General features: G+C 48.7%; 1 protein-coding gene across 4 annotated transcripts in view; it reads right to left on the minus strand.

Moving 5' to 3' along the window:
* LOC121008393 (uncharacterized protein KIAA2012-like) overlaps nucleotides 1-18162 on the minus strand; it is a 269189-nt gene that overhangs the window by 118224 nt on the left and 132803 nt on the right. The gene's annotated exons all lie outside the window — the stretch shown is intronic.

The raw sequence follows: 18162 nt of genomic DNA on the forward strand, positions 1-18162 counted from the left end.
GACATCTTTTTCGGGGTGACGGTTGGGTTGAGGTACCAGGAACGACACTGGGGAAATGTCGCTCGTGTAGACGGCTAACTACACTGGTGGATGGGGCCACGGAACCTCCTGGGTAAAGGAGGTTCTCGATGATCTCTTCCTGGAATTTGAGGAAAGATCGTGTTCTCCCAGCCTTACTGTAGAGAACAAAACTATTGTACAGCGCCAATTGAATTAAATATACAGACACCTTCTTATACCAGCGTCTGGTTCTGCGGGAAACTAAATACGGAGACATCTGGTCATTGAAGTCCACCTCTCCCATGAGCGCATTATAGTCGTGGACACAGAGGGGCTTTTCAATGACACGGGTTGCTCGCTCAATTTGGATTGTCGTGTCTGCGTGAATGGAGGAGAGCATGTAAACGTCACGCTTGTCTCTCCATTTCACCGCGAGCAGTTCTTCGTTACACAAGGCAGCCCTCTCCCCCCCTTGCAAGACGGGTGGTTACAAGCCGTTGGGGGAAGCCCACGCGACTAGTTCGCGCGGTGCCACAGGCGCAAATCCGTTCTAGAAACAAATGCCTAAAGAGGGCCACACTTGTGTAAAAATTGTCCACATAAAGATGGTACCCCTTGCCGAATAAGGGTGACACCAAGTCCCAGACTGTCTTCCCACTGCTCCCCAGGTAGTCAGGGCAACCGACCGGCTCCAGGGTCTGATCTTTTCCCTCATAGATCCGAAATTTGTGGGTATAGCCTGTGGCCCTTTCACAGAGCTTATACAATTTGACCCCATACCGGGCACGCTTGCTTGGGATGTACTGTTTGAAGCCAAGGCGCCCGGTAAAATGTATTAGGGACTCGTCTACGCAGATGTTTTGCTCGGGGGTATACAAATCTGCAAATTTCTGGTTGAAATGGTCTATGAGGGGCCGAATTTTGTGGAGCCGGTCAAAAGCTGGGTGGCCTCTGGGACGGGAGGTGGTGTTGTCGCTAAAATGCAGGAAACGGAGGATGGCCTCAAATCGTGCCCTGGACATAGCAGCAGAGAACATGGGCATGTGATGAATCGGGTGCGTGGACCAATATGACCGCAATTCATGCTTTTTTGTCAGGCCCATGTTGAGGAGAAGGCCCAAAAAAATTTTAAGTTCGGAAACTTGGACTGGTTTCCACCGGAAAGGCTGGGCATAAAAGCTTCCCGGGTTGGCGGATATAAATTGTGTGGCCTACCGGTTTGTCTCTGCCACGACTAAGTCCAAGAGCTCCGCAGTCAAGAACAGCTCAAAAAATCCCAGGGCCGAACCGATTTGAGCTGTCTCAACCCGAACTCCAGACTGGGCGGTGAAAGGGGGAACTACAGGTGCGGCTGAAGTTGGTGACTGCCAATCAGGGTTTGCCAGCACCTCAGGGATTCTAGGGGCTCTACGGGCCTGTCTGTGCGGTGGCTGCGACGGGGTAACTACTGCACGTGCCACCGTACCAGCTTCAACTGCCCTTCTGGTGCTCGCCACGTCACCATGTTGTACGGCAGTGCTGGTACTAGGTCCAGGGAGGGCTGCGCTGCTGGTGTATGCCTCACCACGTGATCCGGCAGCGACAGCCCCACTCTGCTGCTCTTGAAGCGGATCCTGCATAACCTGTGGTCTAGCGACACGGGGCCGGGTACGCCTGGTGCTGCCAGGGACCTCAACCTCCTCGTCCGAACTTTGGGTCAGAGAGCCACTGCTTTCTACAGGTTCATATTCTGACCCGCTAGATTCGTCAGATGAGGGTTCCCACTCCTCATCCGACTGGGTCAGAATCCTGTAGGCCTCTTCAGAAGAATACCCCCTGTTTGACATTTGGACTACTAAATTTAGGGGTATTCCCTGAGACTACCCAAGAAAAAAAGCAAGCCTGTCTTACAAAGGGGAGGCTAGCGAAGTACCGGAGGCCGCTGCGGTTGATAAAAAATATCAAAACTGATTTTTTTATCGCCGCAGTGCGTGTAAAATGAATGTGCAGTGATCAAAAAATATATATTTTTTGTCACTGCGGTGGGGCGGGCGTGGGTGAACGCACGTGTGGGCGACCGATCAGGCCTGATCGGGCAAACACTGCGTTTTGGGTGGAGGGCGAACTAAAGTGACACTAATACTATTATAGATCTGACCGTGATCAGTTTTGATCACTTACAGATACTATAAAAGTACAAATGCTGATTAGCGATACGCTATTCAGCGAATAAAAGTGACTGCGGTGGGGTGGGCGCTAACTGACGCTAACTACCTAACCAAGGGGCCTAAACTATCCCTAAAACCAGTGAAATACCAGTGAAAAAAAAAAAGTGACAGTTTACACTGATCACTTTTTTTCCTTTTTTTGACAGGGGCGATCAAAGGGGTGATCAAAGGGTTAATTGGGGTGCAGGGGGGTGATCTGGGGCTAAGGTGTAGTGTTTGGTGTACTCACAGTTCAGTCTGCTCCTGTGCTGGATCCAACCGACGAAAAGGACCAGCACAGGAGCAGACAAGCCATATAACAGATCATATTTACTAATATGATCTGTTATATGACTTTTGATTTGATTTTTTGAAAATCGCCAGCCTGCCAGCCAATGATCGTTGCTGGCAGGCTGGTGACGAACTTGTTCTTTGAATTTTGCCGGCCCGCGATGCGCATGCGCGGGCCGGCTTTGAGCGAAATCTCGCGTCTCGCGAGATGATGCGTGATTGTGCGCAGCGCTGCCACCTCCGGAACGCGAATCTGCGTACAGCGGTCCGGAGGTGGTTAACCCCTTGGATACCGAATGTTTTTTCGTTTTTGTTTTTCTTCCCTGTTTTCCTGGAGCCATAACTTTTTTATTTTTTCCATTCACATATCCATATGAGGGATTGTTTTTTGCGTTGTACTTTTTATTGCCACCATTTAATATGGCATACAATGTAGTGGGAAGTGGGAACAAAATAAAAAAATATAAACACAATTCTGCCACAGTTTTATGGGTTTTGTCCCTACGGCGTTCTCTATGCGGAAAAACTGACCTGTGCCCTTCATTCTCTGGGTCAGTATGATTACAAAGATACCACATATGTGTCTTAATACCGAAAAAATTATAAAAACTTTGTAAAATATGGCCATATTGTGACCCCCAAAACCTTTTTATAGTTATATCTACTGAGCTGTTTGGGGGCTCATTTTTTGCAGGAGGATCTGTAGTTTTTATTGATACCGTTTTGGAGTATGTGACTTTTTGATCAAATTTTATTCCTTTTTTGGGTAAGAGAAGCAATGAAAAAATTACAAATTGCCTATTTTGAAACTTTTTTCCATTATTCCATTTGCCGTATAGTATAAATATTTTTTATATTTTGATAGTATGGGCATTTTCAGATGCAGCAATGCCCATAATGTTTATGTGTTTTATTTTTTTATGTATTTATTTTTTTATTCTAGGGAAGGGGGTGATTTAAATTTTTAATAAAAAAAATTTTCTAACTTTTTTTTAGCTTTTTTTTTATATCCCCTCTAGGAGGCTACAATATGCAGTACTTAGATTTATTACAGCTTATACTGTATTCCCATAGAATGACAGTACAAGCTGAATTTGCTGATATCCTATGTTGGCCTGCCACCTGCAGGACAACATAGGAACTGCAGCTCTTACACAATGGGTCTCTTCAGAGAGACTCGGTGTATTAGAATGTATGACTGGCTTCCCCGTTAGCCGCACGCTTCTGGGTTTTTCGCTATATAGATACCATGGTCGCACTTCACCACAGCATCTAAAGGCTTAAATGACTGCGATCGGCATTATTGCCAGTCGCAGGCATTAGCCGCGGGCAGGGCCGTTTCTAGGGGCGGGCGGGCCGGGCGGCCGCCCGGGGCGATGTCAGAAGGGGGGCACCGGCAGGGGCGCCCTCTTGTCGTTTCGCTGCCGTGCGCCCTGGCTCCCTCCCTCTGAGATCTCGCCTGCCCTGCGACCTGCGCCCGAGTGCCGAGTCCTCTCACTCTTCAGACAGTGCTCGTACGTACTACCGAGTCCAGTCACTCAGCTCCGGTACGTGCGGGCGGCAATTACTGACGTCACGCGCCTGCTCCTCCCACTAGGCGGCACAGGCGCGTGACGTACAGTGAGTGAGTGAGCGCCGCACTGCCTGCCTGTTACCGCCCGCCCTGAGCAGTGCTGATGCTGAAAAGAAGCCTGCTATGAGGCGAGTGATGGTTGGGGGGGTGGGGGGCATTAATTACAATGGGGGGCGGGGGCCACTGTGGGAGACATGAAAATGGGGGCCACTGTCACTGTGGGGGACATTAAGTTTAATAAGGATCACTATGGACATTATTTAGAATGGAGGCTGCTGTGGGTGTCATTATAACTATAATGTCTGATAGGCCTAGTCCTGAGCTGAGTTATATTACCCTGCCCATGCCCTGTATAATAATGTACCCATCCCTGATACCCCTTAGTTATATTACCCCGCTGGGGTAATATAACTAAGGGGTATCAGGGTACATTATTATACAGGGCAGGGTAATATAACTCAGGACTAGGCCTATCAGACATTATACAGTTATAATGACACCCACAGCAGCCTCCATTCTAAATAATGTCCATAGTGATCCTTATTAAAAATAATGTCCCCCCACAGGCAGGCTCTGCGGGCGGCGGCGCTCACTCACTGTACATCACGCGCCGCATGACGTACAGTGAGTGAGGTGAGCACCGCCCGCCCGAAGCAGTGCTGAGAAAGAAGCCTGCTGTGAGTGAGCCTGAGTCTGTGGGACAGTGGGTCACTGGGTGCGTCACTGTGACCGTCCGTGCAATGTGGTTACACATTTTTTACAATGGGGCGACACTTATTTCATTGAGCGGTTTTGACGGGGGGGTGGAGTTTTTTTGACGGGGGGGGAGTTTTTTTGACACTCGCTCTGAGAGAAATTTTACCTAGAAACTGCACTGGCCGCGGGCCTCTGCTGTTTGAAACGCATGAGCAGGCGCCATGTTTAAAGACCCTCCCACAACACTGTACATGTACAGCGTTGGGAGCCTAAGGGTTAATACCCCTTTAGCTGCAGTGGATGCAACGAATTTATGTAGAGGCGTCGGCCTAAATGTAAGCCAGCTCCTACGCCCTCTATTTTAGACCTGTGTGAACGGGGAAAAGTCACAGATTGTGTCGCAAATCACCTTTGCGCCACAAACTGCGACAGATATACGCCAAAAAGTGGTGTATATGTGTTAGCAAATGACCTCTTGTGCTTGTGCACTGCCCCACATTTTTTGCAGATTAGTTATACCTGTAGCACTAGAAATATTAAAGCTTGTGTGATAAATGTTCCAATAAATTTCATCTGGAAGCAATGGATACAATAAAGATGGTTGATAATTAGGACAGTTTTTATAACCGTTACGTAGATGAGAGCTTTCCACAACAAACCTTCATGGGATTCTTTTTACATAACTGCACCAAATTTTATAATATTATAAACTTTACGCTATGATTACAAACAGCCTTCCTGAAAAAACCACAATGGCTGTGTAATCTTAGTAGTTATACCCATGGCATTTGGCTTCTCTTTTTAATTTTAATATGAATACTTTTTATATATCTTTTTATAAGCAATTTCACCACACTAGTACCTAGGAGACAGAGTCTCCTCCCCGGCACGTTTCAAACAGTAATAATGCAAAGCAGATGGAGACCATTTTAAGAGGAAACCGCAAAAAAATGGCAAATTATTATGTCTTCTACCCTTCCCCCAGCCCTACAATCAGAAGCTGGCCTGTTCAATAAAAGAACAGTTAAAATTTATCTGTTTTCTGTCAATTCACAAAGGCCAGAGAGAAACACAAAGGGTTGATTTGAGAAGCCAAAGGAGCCTAAATGTGTAGTGGAATTGGGTTACCCTATCGAGTCAACAAGAAGCAGACACCACGGAGAAGTCAGACTGGCAAAGGAAGCTCGGTAACTGGTGTTTCTTTACCAAAGACCCAGGAATGTGACCTGTATTAACTCTGTTTCTTGTTCTCAAAGATACTAATAGGTTTGGACAAGGTGCGTGGGAAACATCAAAGGGCATAACTGCATATTTGTGATATTCACAAAAATGGAAAGAAGCGCAAGGCAGATGGAATAAGGCCTCATGCACACGAACGTTTTTTTTCACGGTCCGCAAAAACAGGGTCCGTAGGTCCGTGATCCGTGACCGTTTTTTCGTCCGTGGGTCTTCCTTGATTTTTGGCGGATCCACGGTCATGAAAAAAAAGTCATTTTGGTGTCCGCCTGGCCGTGCGGAGCCAAACGGATCCGTCCTGAATTACAATGCAAGTCAATGGGGACGGATCCGTTTGACGTTGACACAATATGGTGCCATTTCAAACGGATCCGTCCCCATTGACTTTCAATGTAAAGTCCGGAGTCCCTTTTATACCATCAGATCGGAGTTTTCTCCAATCCGATGGTATATTTTAACTTGAAGCGTCCCCATCACCATGGGAACGCCTCTATGTTAGAATATACTGTCGGATATGAGTTAGATCGTGAAACCTCATTTCCGACAGTATATTCTAACACAGAGGCGTTCCCATGGTGATGGGGACGCTTCTAGTTAGAATATACTACAAACTGTGTACATGACTGCCCCCTGCTGCCTAGCAGCATCCGATCTCTTACAGGGGGCCGTGATCAGCACAATTAACCCCTCAGGTGCCGCACCTGAAGGGGTTAATTGTACTATCATATCCCCCTGTAAGAGATCAGGGCTGCCAGGCAGCAGGGGGCAGACCCCCCCCCCCCCCCCCTCCCCAGTTTGAATATCATTGGTGGCCAGTGCGGCCCCCCCCCCCTTCCTCCATTGTAATAAATCGTTGGTGGCACAGTGTGCGCCCCCCCCCCTTCCTCCCTCTATTGTAATAATTCGTTGGTGGCACAGTGTGGCCCCCCCCCCCCGCCCCCTTCCTCCCTCTATTGTAATAAATCGTTGGTGGCAATCATTGGCCCCCCTCCCTCTATAGCATTAACAACATTGGTGGCCAGTGTGCGGCCTCCCATCTTGCGCCCCCCCCCCCCCCCCCGATCATTGGTGGCAGCGGGTTACTAGCAATAGTACAAGATTCATACTTACCTGGGAGCTGTGATGTTCGTGTCCGGCCGGGAGCTCCTCCTACTGGTAAGTGACGGTTCATTTAGCAATGCGCCGCACAGACCTGTCACTGTCACTTACCAGTAGGTGGAGCTCCCGGCCGGACACGAACATCGCAGCAGCAGGTAAGTATTAATCTTCTACTATTGTACTATTGCTAAGTAACCATGGCAACGAGGACTGTAGTAGCGTCCTGGTTGCCATGGTTACCGATCGGAGCCCCAGCGATTAAACTGGGACTCCGATCAGAACTCCGCTGCCACCAATGATGATGGGGGGGAGGGGGGGGGGAGATGGGAGGCTGCACACTGGCCACCAACGTTGTTAATGCTATAGAGGGGGGGGGGGGGGGGCAATGGGGGGCGCACACTGTGCCACCAACGATTTATTACAATAGAGGGAGGAAGGGGGGGGGGGGCGCACACTGTGCCACCAACGAATTATTACAATAGAGGGAGGGGGGGGGTGCCGCACTGGCCACCAATGATATTCAAACTGGGGAGGGGGGGGGGTCTGCCCCCTGCTGCCTGGCAGCCCTGATCTCTTACAGGGGGATATGATAGTACAATTAACCCTTTCAGGTGCCGCACCTGAAGGGGTTAATTGTGCTGATCACGGCCCCCTGTAAGAGATCGGGTGCTGCCAGGCAGCAGGGGGCAGTCTTGTACACAGTTTGTAGTGTATTCTAACTAGAAGCGTCCCCATCACCATGGGAACGCTTCTGTGTTAGAATATACTGTCGGTTCTGAGTTTTCACGAAGTGAAAACTCAGCTTTGAAAAAGCTTTATGCAGACGGATCTTCGGATCCGTCTGTATAAAAACTAACCTACGGCCACGGATCACGGACACGGATGCCAATCTTGTGTGCATCCGTGTTCTTTCACGGACCCATTGACTTGAATGGGTCCGTGAACCGTTGGCCGTGAAAAAAATAGGACAGGTCATATTTTTTTCACGGCCAGGAAACACGGATCACGGATGCGGCTGCAAAACGGTGCATTTTCCGATTTTTCCACGGACCCATTGAAAGTCAATGGGTCCGCGAAAAAAAACGGAAAACGGCACAACGGCCACGGGTGCACACAACGGTCGTGTGCATGAGGCCTTTCTCCTAGTTTTTGATCTGTTTCTATTTCACGTTAGAGATCCCCAAATGATGTTGCAGACAGACAGTAATTTTTCTTCTACTTAGGCCTCATGCACACGACCGTTGTGTGCACCCGTGGCCGTTGTGCCGTTTTCCGTTTTTTTTCGCGGACCCATTGACTTTCAATGGGTCCGTGGAAAAATCGGAAAATGCACCGTTTGGCAGCCGCATCCGTGAGCCGTGTTTCCTGGCCGTGAAAAAAATATGACCTGTCCTATTTTTTTCACGGCCAACGGTTCACGGACCCATTCAAGTCAATGGGTCCGTGAAATAACACGGATGCACACAAGATTGGCATCCGTGTCCGTGATCCGTGGCCGTAGGTTAGTTTTTATACAGACGGATCCGAAGATCCGTCTGCATAAAAGCTTTTTCAAAGCTGAGTTTTCACTTCGTGAAAACTCAGAACCGACAGTATATTCTAACACAGAAGCGTTCCCATGGTGATGGGGACGCTTCTAGTTAGAATACACTACAAACTGTGTACAAGACTGCCCCCTGCTGCCTGGCAGCACCCGATCTCTTACAGGGGGCCTGATCAGCACAATTAACCCCTTCAGGTGCGGCACCTGAAAGGGTTAATTGTACTATCATATCCCCCTGTAAGAGATCAGGGCTGCCAGGCAGCAGGGGGCAGACCCTCCCCCCCCCCCCCCCTCCCCAGTTTGAATATCATTGGTGGCCAGTGCGGCCCCCCCCCCCCTCCCTCTATTGTAATAATTCGTTGGTGGCACAGTGTGCGCCCCCCCCCCCTTCCTCCCTCTATTGTAATAAATCGTTGGTGGCACAGTGTGCGCCCCCCATTGCCCCCCCCCCCATCTATAGCATTAACAACGTTGGTGGCCAGTGTGCAGCCTCCCATCTCCCCCCCCCCTCCCCCCCATCATCATTGGTGGCAGCGGAGTTCCGATCGGAGTCCCAGTTTATTCGCTGGGGCTCCGATCGGTAACCATGGCAACCAGGACGCTACTACAGTCCTCGTTGCCATGGTTACTTAGCAATAGTACAATAGTAGAAGATTAATACTTACCTGCTGCTGCGATGTTCGTGTCCGGCCGGGAGCTCCACCTACTGGTAAGTGACAGTGACAGGTCTGTGCGGCGCATTGCTAAATGAACCGTCACTTACCAGTAGGAGGAGCTCCCGGCCGGACACGAACATCACAGCTCCCAGGTAAGTATGAATCTTGTACTATTGCTAGTAACCCGCTGCCACCAATGATCGGGGGGGGGGGGGGGGGGGGGGCGCAAGATGGGAGGCCGCACACTGGCCACCAATGTTGAAAATGCTATAGAGGGAGGGGGGCCAATGATTGCCACCAACGATTTATTACAATAGAGGGAGGAAGGGGGGGGGGGGGCGCACACTGTGCCACCAACGAATTATTACAATAGAGGGAGGAAGGGGGGGGGGAGGCGGGGGGGGGGCACACTGTGCCACCAACGAATTATTACAATAGAGGGAGGAAGGGGGGGGGCGCACACTGTGCCACCAACGATTTATTACAATGGAGGAAGGGGGGGGGGGGGGGGGGCCGCACTGGCCACCAATGATATTCAAACTGGGGGGGGGGGGGGGGTCTGCCCCCTGCTGCCTGGCAGCCCTGATCTCTTACAGGGGGATATGATAGTACAATTAACCCCTTCAGGTGCGGCACCTGAGGGGTTAATTGTGCTGATCACGGCCCCCTGTAAGAGATCGGATGCTGCTAGGCAGCAGGGGGCAGTCATGTACACAGTTTGTAGTATATTCTAACTAGAAGCGTCCCCATCACCATGGGAACGCCTCTGTGTTAGAATATACTGTCGGAAATGAGGTTTCACGATCTAACTCATATCCGACAGTATATTCTAACATAGAGGCGTTCCCATGGTGATGGGGACGCTTCAAGTTAAAATATACCATCGGATTGGAGAAAACTCCGATCTGATGGTATAAAAGGGACTCCGGACTTTACATTGAAAGTCAATGGGGACGGATCCGTTTGAAATGGCACCATATTGTGTCAACGTCAAACGGATCCGTCCCCATTGACTTGCATTGTAATTCAGGACGGATCCGTTTGGCTCCGCACGGCCAGGCGGACACCAAAATGACTTTTTTTTTATGTCCGTGGATCCGCCAAAAATCAAGGAAGACCCACGGACGAAAAAACGGTCACGGATCACGGACCTACGGACCCTGTTTTTGCGGACCGTGAAAAAAAACGTTCGTGTGCATGAGGCCTTAGGCCTCATGCACACGACCGTTGTGTGCACCCGTGGCCGTTGTGCCGTTTTCCGTTTTTTTTCGCGGACCCATTGACTTTCAATGGGTCCGTGGAAAAATCGGAAAATGCACCGTTTTGCAGCCGCATCCGTGATCCGTGTTTCCTGGCCGTGAAAAAAATATGACCTGTCCTATTTTTTTCACGGCCAACGGTTCACGGACCCATTCAAGTCAATGGGTCCGTGAAAGAACACGGATGCACACAAGATTGGCATCCGTGTCCGTGATCCGTGGCCGTAGGTTAGTTTTTATACAGACGGATCCGAAGATCCGTCTGCATAAAGCTTTTTCAAAGCTGAGTTTTCACTTCGTGAAAACTCAGAACCGACAGTATATTCTAACACAGAAGCGTTCCCATGGTGATGGGGACGCTTCTAGTTAGAATACACTACAAACTGTGTACAAGACTGCCCCCTGCTGCCTGGCAGCACCCGATCTCTTACAGGGGGCCGTGATCAGCACAATTAACCCCTTCAGGTGCGGCACCTGAAAGGGTTAATTGTACTATCATATCCCCCTGTAAGAGATCAGGGCTGCCAGGCAGCAGGGGGCAGACCCCCCCCCCCTCCCCAGTTTGAATATCATTGGTGGCCAGTGCGGCACCCCCCCCCTCCCTCTATTGTAATAATTCGTTGGTGGCACAGTGTGCGCCCCCCCCCCCCTTCCTCCCTCTATTGTAATAAATCGTTGGTGGCACAGTGTGCGCCCCCCATTGCCCCCCCCCCCCCCCCCCTCTATAGCATTAACAACGTTGGTGGCCAGTGTGCAGCCTCCCATCTCCCCCCCCCCTCCCCCCCATCATCATTGGTGGCAGCGGAGTTCTGATCGGAGTCCCAGTTTAATCGCTGGGGCTCCGATCGGTAACCATGGCAACCAGGACGCTACTACAGTCCTCGTTGCCATGGTTACTTAGCAATAGTACAATAGTAGAAGATTAATACTTACCTGCTGCTGCGATGTTCGTGTCCGGCCGGGAGCTCCACCTACTGGTAAGTGACAGTGACAGGTCTGTGCGGCGCATTGCTAAATGAACCGTCACTTACCAGTAGGAGGAGCTCCCGGCCGGACACGAACATCACAGCTCCCAGGTAAGTATGAATCTTGTACTATTGCTAGTAACCCGCTGCCACCAATGATCGGGGGGGGGGGGGGGGGGCGCAAGATGGGAGGCCGCACACTGGCCACCAATGTTGTTAATGCTATAGAGGGAGGGGGGCCAATGATTGCCACCAACGATTTATTACAATAGAGGGAGGAAGGGGGCGGGGGGGGGGGGGGCCACACTGTGCCACCAACGAATTATTACAATAGAGGGAGGAAGGGGGGGGGGCGCACACTGTGCCACCAACGATTTATTACAATGGAGGAAGGGGGGGGGGCCGCACTGGCCACCAATGATATTCAAACTGGGGAGGGGGGGGGGGGGGGGGGTCTGCCCCCTGCTGCCTGGCAGCCCTGATCTCTTACAGGGGGATATGATAGTACAATTAACCCCTTCAGGTGCGGCACCTGAGGGGTTAATTGTGCTGATCACGGCCCCCTGTAAGAGATCGGATGCTGCTAGGCAGCAGGGGGCAGTCATGTACACAGTTTGTAGTATATTCTAACTAGAAGCGTCCCCATCACCATGGGAACGCCTCTGTGTTAGAATATACTGTCGGAAATGAGGTTTCACGATCTAACTCATATCCGACAGTATATTCTAACATAGAGGCGTTCCCATGGTGATGGGGACGCTTCAAGTTAAAATATACCATCGGATTGGAGAAAACTCCGATCTGATGGTATAAAAGGGACTCCGGACTTTACATTGAAAGTCAATGGGGACGGATCCGTTTGAAATGGCACCATATTGTGTCAACGTCAAACGGATCCGTCCCCATTGACTTGCATTGTAATTCAGGACGGATCCGTTTGGCTCCGCACGGCCAGGCGGACACCAAAATGACTTTTTTTTCATGACCGTGGATCCGCCAAAAATCAAGGAAGACCCACGGACGAAAAAACGGTCACGGATCACGGACCTACGGACCCTGTTTTTGCGGACCGTGAAAAAAAACGTTCGTGTGCATGAGGCCAAAGGGAAACAAGTATAGGTGATCTGGTTTGCTGCAGAGCAGAGAATGTCCATCTGATCGGATATATAAGAAGAGATTGCCTAAAGTGACCACACCAGTAAAGGGGTTGTTTCATGAAGGTAATCCTTTTTTTTAAAAGAAGCTGATTCCAGATTTTCTCACCCCTAGTGATTAGCTGTTATGCCTTGAGGAAATTCAGACCAGCCACACAATTCCCTCATAGAAATGGTCACCTATGTCATGTGTGGATGCGATCGGTCTGCTAGCCCCTCAGGCCTCTTTCACACGAGTGTGACGGATTAGGTCCGGACGCGTTCAGTGAAACTCACCCCATTTTGTAAGCAAGTTCTTTCAGTTTTGTCTGCGATTGCGTTCAGTTCAGTTTTTTCCGCACGGGTGCAATGCATTTTTATGCGTTTTTCACGTGCGTGATAAAAAACTGAAGGTTTATAAACATCTCTTAGCAACCATCAGTGAAAAACGCATTGCATCCGCACTGGCTTGTGGATGCAATGCATTTTTCAGTGAAACCCCATTCACTTCTATGGGGCCAGGGCTGAGTGAAAAACGCAGAATATAGACCATGCTGCGATTTTCACGCAACACAGAACTGATGCGTGAAAAAAAACGCTCATGTACACAGACCCATTGAAATTAATGGGTCAGGATTCAGTGCGGGTGCTATGCATTCACGTCACGCATTGCACCCGCGCGGAAAACTCACTCGTGTGAAAGGGGCCTTACAGAGCAGTCCTTGGTTCTGGCGCATAAAATGGGTGTCCTAAATGTGCATCAGTAATAGATAAATTACTGCAAAAAGTATAATCTAATCTAGATTTCTTTAAATAGTAAGGGCCATGCACATGGTTGTCTAAGGCCTCTTTCACACTACAGTATTTTGCGTTCAGTATACTGGACGTTTTTTGAGTTCAGTATACGGAACAGATACTGAACCATTCATTTCAATGGTTCAGCAAAAAATACTGAAGTGTCTCCGTGTGCATTCCGTTTCAGTATTTCAGTATTTCCGTGCCGTGGAAAGATAGAACATGTCCTATGTTTCTCCGCAAATCACGGTCCGTGGCTCCATTAAAGTCAATGGGTCCGCAAAAAAACGGAATGCATACGGAAGGCATCCGTATGTCATCCGTATGTCATCCGTTTTTTGCGGATCCGTCATTAACAAATGCTAGGCCCAGCCCACTGTGGCCATGTGTTTCTTGTTGCCAAACTTTGGCTGAGCACAAATACAGGTGGCTTCCGTTTTTGATCCGTGAAAAACGGACCGTATATGGGAACCATACGGAAACCATACTGAAAGGTTTTTGCGGACATACTGAACGGAAACGGAGACACAACGGAACCCAAAAACGGGACAACGGATCCGTGAAAAACGGAACGCAAAACACTGAAATGGACATACTGTAGTGTGAAAGAGGCCTTAAGCAGAGTTCACACTTCAGTTATTTCCATCAGTTATTGTGAGCTAAAATCTGTAGTGAAACCTACACAGAGATAAAGTATAAGGCCCCTTTTACACAAGCAAGTTTTCCGCGCGGGTGCAATGCGTTATGCGAATGCATTGCGCCTGCACGGAATCCGGACCTATTCATTTCAATGGGTCTGTTTACATGAGCGTTGGTTTTCACGCATCACTTGTGCGTTGCATGAAAATCGCAGCATGTTCTATATTCTGCAATTTTCACACAATGCTGGCCCCATAGAAGTGAATGGGGCTGCGTGAAAATTGCATCCGCAAGCAAGTGCGATGCAATGCGTTTTTCACGGATGGTTGCTAAGAGATGTTGTTTATCACGCATATGCAAAACGCATTAAATCGCATTGCACCCGCGCAATAAAAACTGAACGTGATCGCAAACAAAACTGAATGGACTTGAATGAACACATCCTCAACGCATCCGGACCTAATCTGAACACGCTCGTCTGCAAGGGGCCTAATGGAAAGATATTCACCTGTTCTGTATGTTTGACCTGCGTCTGGTTTTGGCTCACAATAACTGATGGAAATAACTGGCCAAATAACTGAAGTGTGAATTCAGCGGAATGGACACTGAAAGAAAATACATTCCTGTGCAAGAGGCCTTACAGCGGCGACAACCTCTACTGCCAAATGGAATATGTACTAGGCTGCTCATAGACTTCTATGAAGCTCTGCTGCTACTTAAAGAGGTACACAGAGGCTTACAGGGTTCCTGCACCCGGCTCTGCTGTGTGCATGGGGCTTAAATATGTCTTTAGCTCCATTGCTGAGTTTTGCTAACCATGTACTTTCTTCGCTTATCTTACTATGCTTGGTTACATTGTTTGGTCTTCGACTCTAAATGTTAAAGGGGTTGTCAGAGCTGAACCTCCATTTTCACCCAGGCAGCCCCCCTGACTTGAGCATCGGAGCAGTTCATGCTCCGATGCTCTCCTTTGCCCTGCGCTAAATCACGCAGGGCAAAGGCATTTTCAGGAGTTCCAGTGACTTACCGCGCTCTCCATGGGGCTGCTAGGAATCCCTGTGACGTCACCAGCACTTTAGCGCTGCCCAAGCCAGTAAAGCACGCCCATCAGAGACGGAGACGTCACCGAACACACTGCCGGGCGGAAGCTTCCGCCCAGCAGTGTATTATTGTCAACAAAAGAGCCCTTGCCCTGCGCGATCTAGCGCAGGGCAAGGGAGCGCATCGGAGCGCGAGATGCTCCGATGCTAACATCAGGGGGGCTGCCTGGGTGAAAATATGGGTATAGAGCTGAACCTGGACAACCCGTTTAAAAAGGTTTTTTTTAACAGTTTTATTGCAGTCTTAGCTACAACTGCAATATATGAATAAGGATGGATATTTTGACATGTCTGTAGTAAACCTCATCTGTTACACTCTTTACCGTCAAGAGACAATGATTCACGTGACCGCTGCAGCCAATCACTGGCCTTAGCAGTGACGCTTGCATGCATGGCATATTACTGTTATGCGATTGGCTGTTGCAGTCATGTCAACGTCATGGCTGCAGGACCAGCATGGACCACTCGCACGGTGGTGCCTGATAGGGGGTGGATTTAACGGATACGCAATGGTTATTTTTATACCACATCCTGCTCATAGAACATTTTCTTCAAATCACAGACAACCCCCTTTACCAATAGCAAAAAAAGGCTACTTTAGGCCCCTCGGCAGACTATAGAAACTGATAACTCTTTTGGCAGCCCAAGAGTTAAATGTGCACGTTTACAGGAATTCGGTAGGTCCACCTTTGAATTCATGTGACAGAGCTGAGGTATTAGGTTGAAGTCAACGAAAACCCTGAAGGAAGGCAGCTTTATTTTAAAAAAAATGCATGAGGACCAATTAGTTATTGTTGGTAAAAGATCTGTAATCACTTCAACATGCGGTAAAAATCAGTCCTGAAAAACAGGGATGAAACACTTATCGGTGATGTCAGGGTTACCATCTGCCTTATTGTTTCCAGACCTCCAGAGGAATTTGGCTTTTTTTAATAAAATTTAGTTACGCACTGTTACAGCCACAGGGGCACAATAACAATCATCTTGATTTGGGACAGTCTGAGCACGCTCTCCACACTGCTCTCAGTGCTCAGGACGTGGTGACACTCTGACCTTCAGTCACTCCATTCAAGAAATGTTTATTGCTCACCGCTACCCCTATACAATGCCGATTACATATAGGCTTTGTTTCAGAAACATTCACAGCTTGAGTACACATTGAAAAGCTGGAAATAAAGCTGCACGTACATGTGCATGACTTATTATACTTGTGTTATTTCTAAGTGTTAGGCTGCTTTCACGTGTGCGTCGGAAGCTCTGTTCGGGGCTTCTGTCGCAGAATTTGTTAAAAATAACGGAGAGAAAAGTCCTGCATGCAGGACTTTTTTCTCCGCTTCAAAAAAATTCTCCTAAATAGAAACCTAACAGATCCTATTATAATCAGTGGGGGTCTGTTAGGATCCGTTTGCTACCGTCATGAGCCAAATCCGGCACTTCCATAATTTTTGTTCTTCTGCTCCTATAACAGAGCAGAACAATGGAAATAACAAGCGCTGATGTGAGGGTAGCCTTATTATTTATTACAGAAGCAAACAAACATACCTACCTGTGTGTGAGAGGTGGAAAAAATTCTGAATTGGCGTCAACCAGCATAGGGGGAAAAAGCCCTTCTTTTAGGGTACATTCACACGACTGTAATTCTGAGTCCGCATCAGTTCTGCCATTTTGCGAAATGGGTGCGGACCCATTCATTTCAATTGGGCCACAAATGATGCAGACAGCACACAGTGTGCTGTCCGCATCCGTAGTTCCATTCCACAGTCCCGCAAAAAATATAGAGCATGTCCTATTCGTGTCCACAACCATGGACACGAATAGGCATTTTCTATATAGTGCCAGTATCCTTGTTTTGTGCAAACGCAATTTGTGGACCGCAAAACACGGCATGGTCGTGGGAATGGGAGCGGCGCTGCAGTACCTAGGCCCGGCCACTACATAGTGGGCAGAGCTTCTGTAGGTTGGGTTGACTGGCTGAGGTGCCAAAGCTTATTACAGCAGCTGATCGGCGGGGATGCTGGGACCCCCACTAATCACGGGAAGCCCTTTTAACTGCAACTATTAATTTTTTTATCAACAGTATGTCTAAAGGACCCATTACACCTGAAGATAATTGCTCAGATTATCGCTAATAAGCGTTCGTATGAACTTCCTTTAGCGATCATCTGGCAGTGTAATACTTTTAGCAGATTTAAAAATCCTCGCTTGTTGGCGTCAGATCGTGCCATCTGATCACGGATCTGCTGCCGGCAAACAGTGATTCAGCATGGGGATGAGCGATGGCATAAGCTATCGCTCCTCCCCATACTGAGGAGGAGCTTTCTGCATGTAATAGCAGCAGTCTCCTCCACTAGCGAGCAGGCGATTGCCAGTAAGGAACGCTTCGGCAGGTGTAATATACAGCAGGCAATTGTTGGGAAGGAAGCGTTCCTTACTGACAATCGCCTGCTCGCTAGTGGAGGAGACTGCTGCTATTACATGCAGAAATCTCCTCCTCAGTATGTGGAGGTGCGATCGCTAATGCCATTGCTCGTCCCCATACTGAATCACTGTTTGCCGGTGGCAGAGTGATGATTACACAGCACAATCTGATCCTGGCAAACAATTATTTTGATACATGTTAAAAGACTCGTTCATCAGGTAATTGGCGGCGGCATTACACTGCCGGATCATCACTAACAAGTGTTCATACAAACAGTTGTTAACGATGATCTTAGTGATTATCTGTAGGTGTAATAGGGCCTTTAGAGCCCTTTTACAGGGGGGGAGAATTAAAACAATTATCGGTGATGAACGTTCATGCAATTGTTCCCTATAAGTGTCCAGTGTAAATGTGCTGCTGATCATCTGGCGAATTAGCAAAATGCTTGTTCTTTGGTTATTGCATGTGCAGGTAAAATTATTGTTTCCCGGTAGCACATCGTCCTGTGTACATAGGGATGTGCTGCCAACAAACAATGAATCTTTATGGGGATGAATGATCACAGTAGTGACT

The sequence above is a fragment of the Bufo bufo genome, chromosome 7 (genome assembly GCF_905171765.1).
Source record: "Bufo bufo chromosome 7, aBufBuf1.1, whole genome shotgun sequence".
NCBI lineage: Eukaryota > Metazoa > Chordata > Amphibia > Anura > Bufonidae > Bufo > Bufo bufo.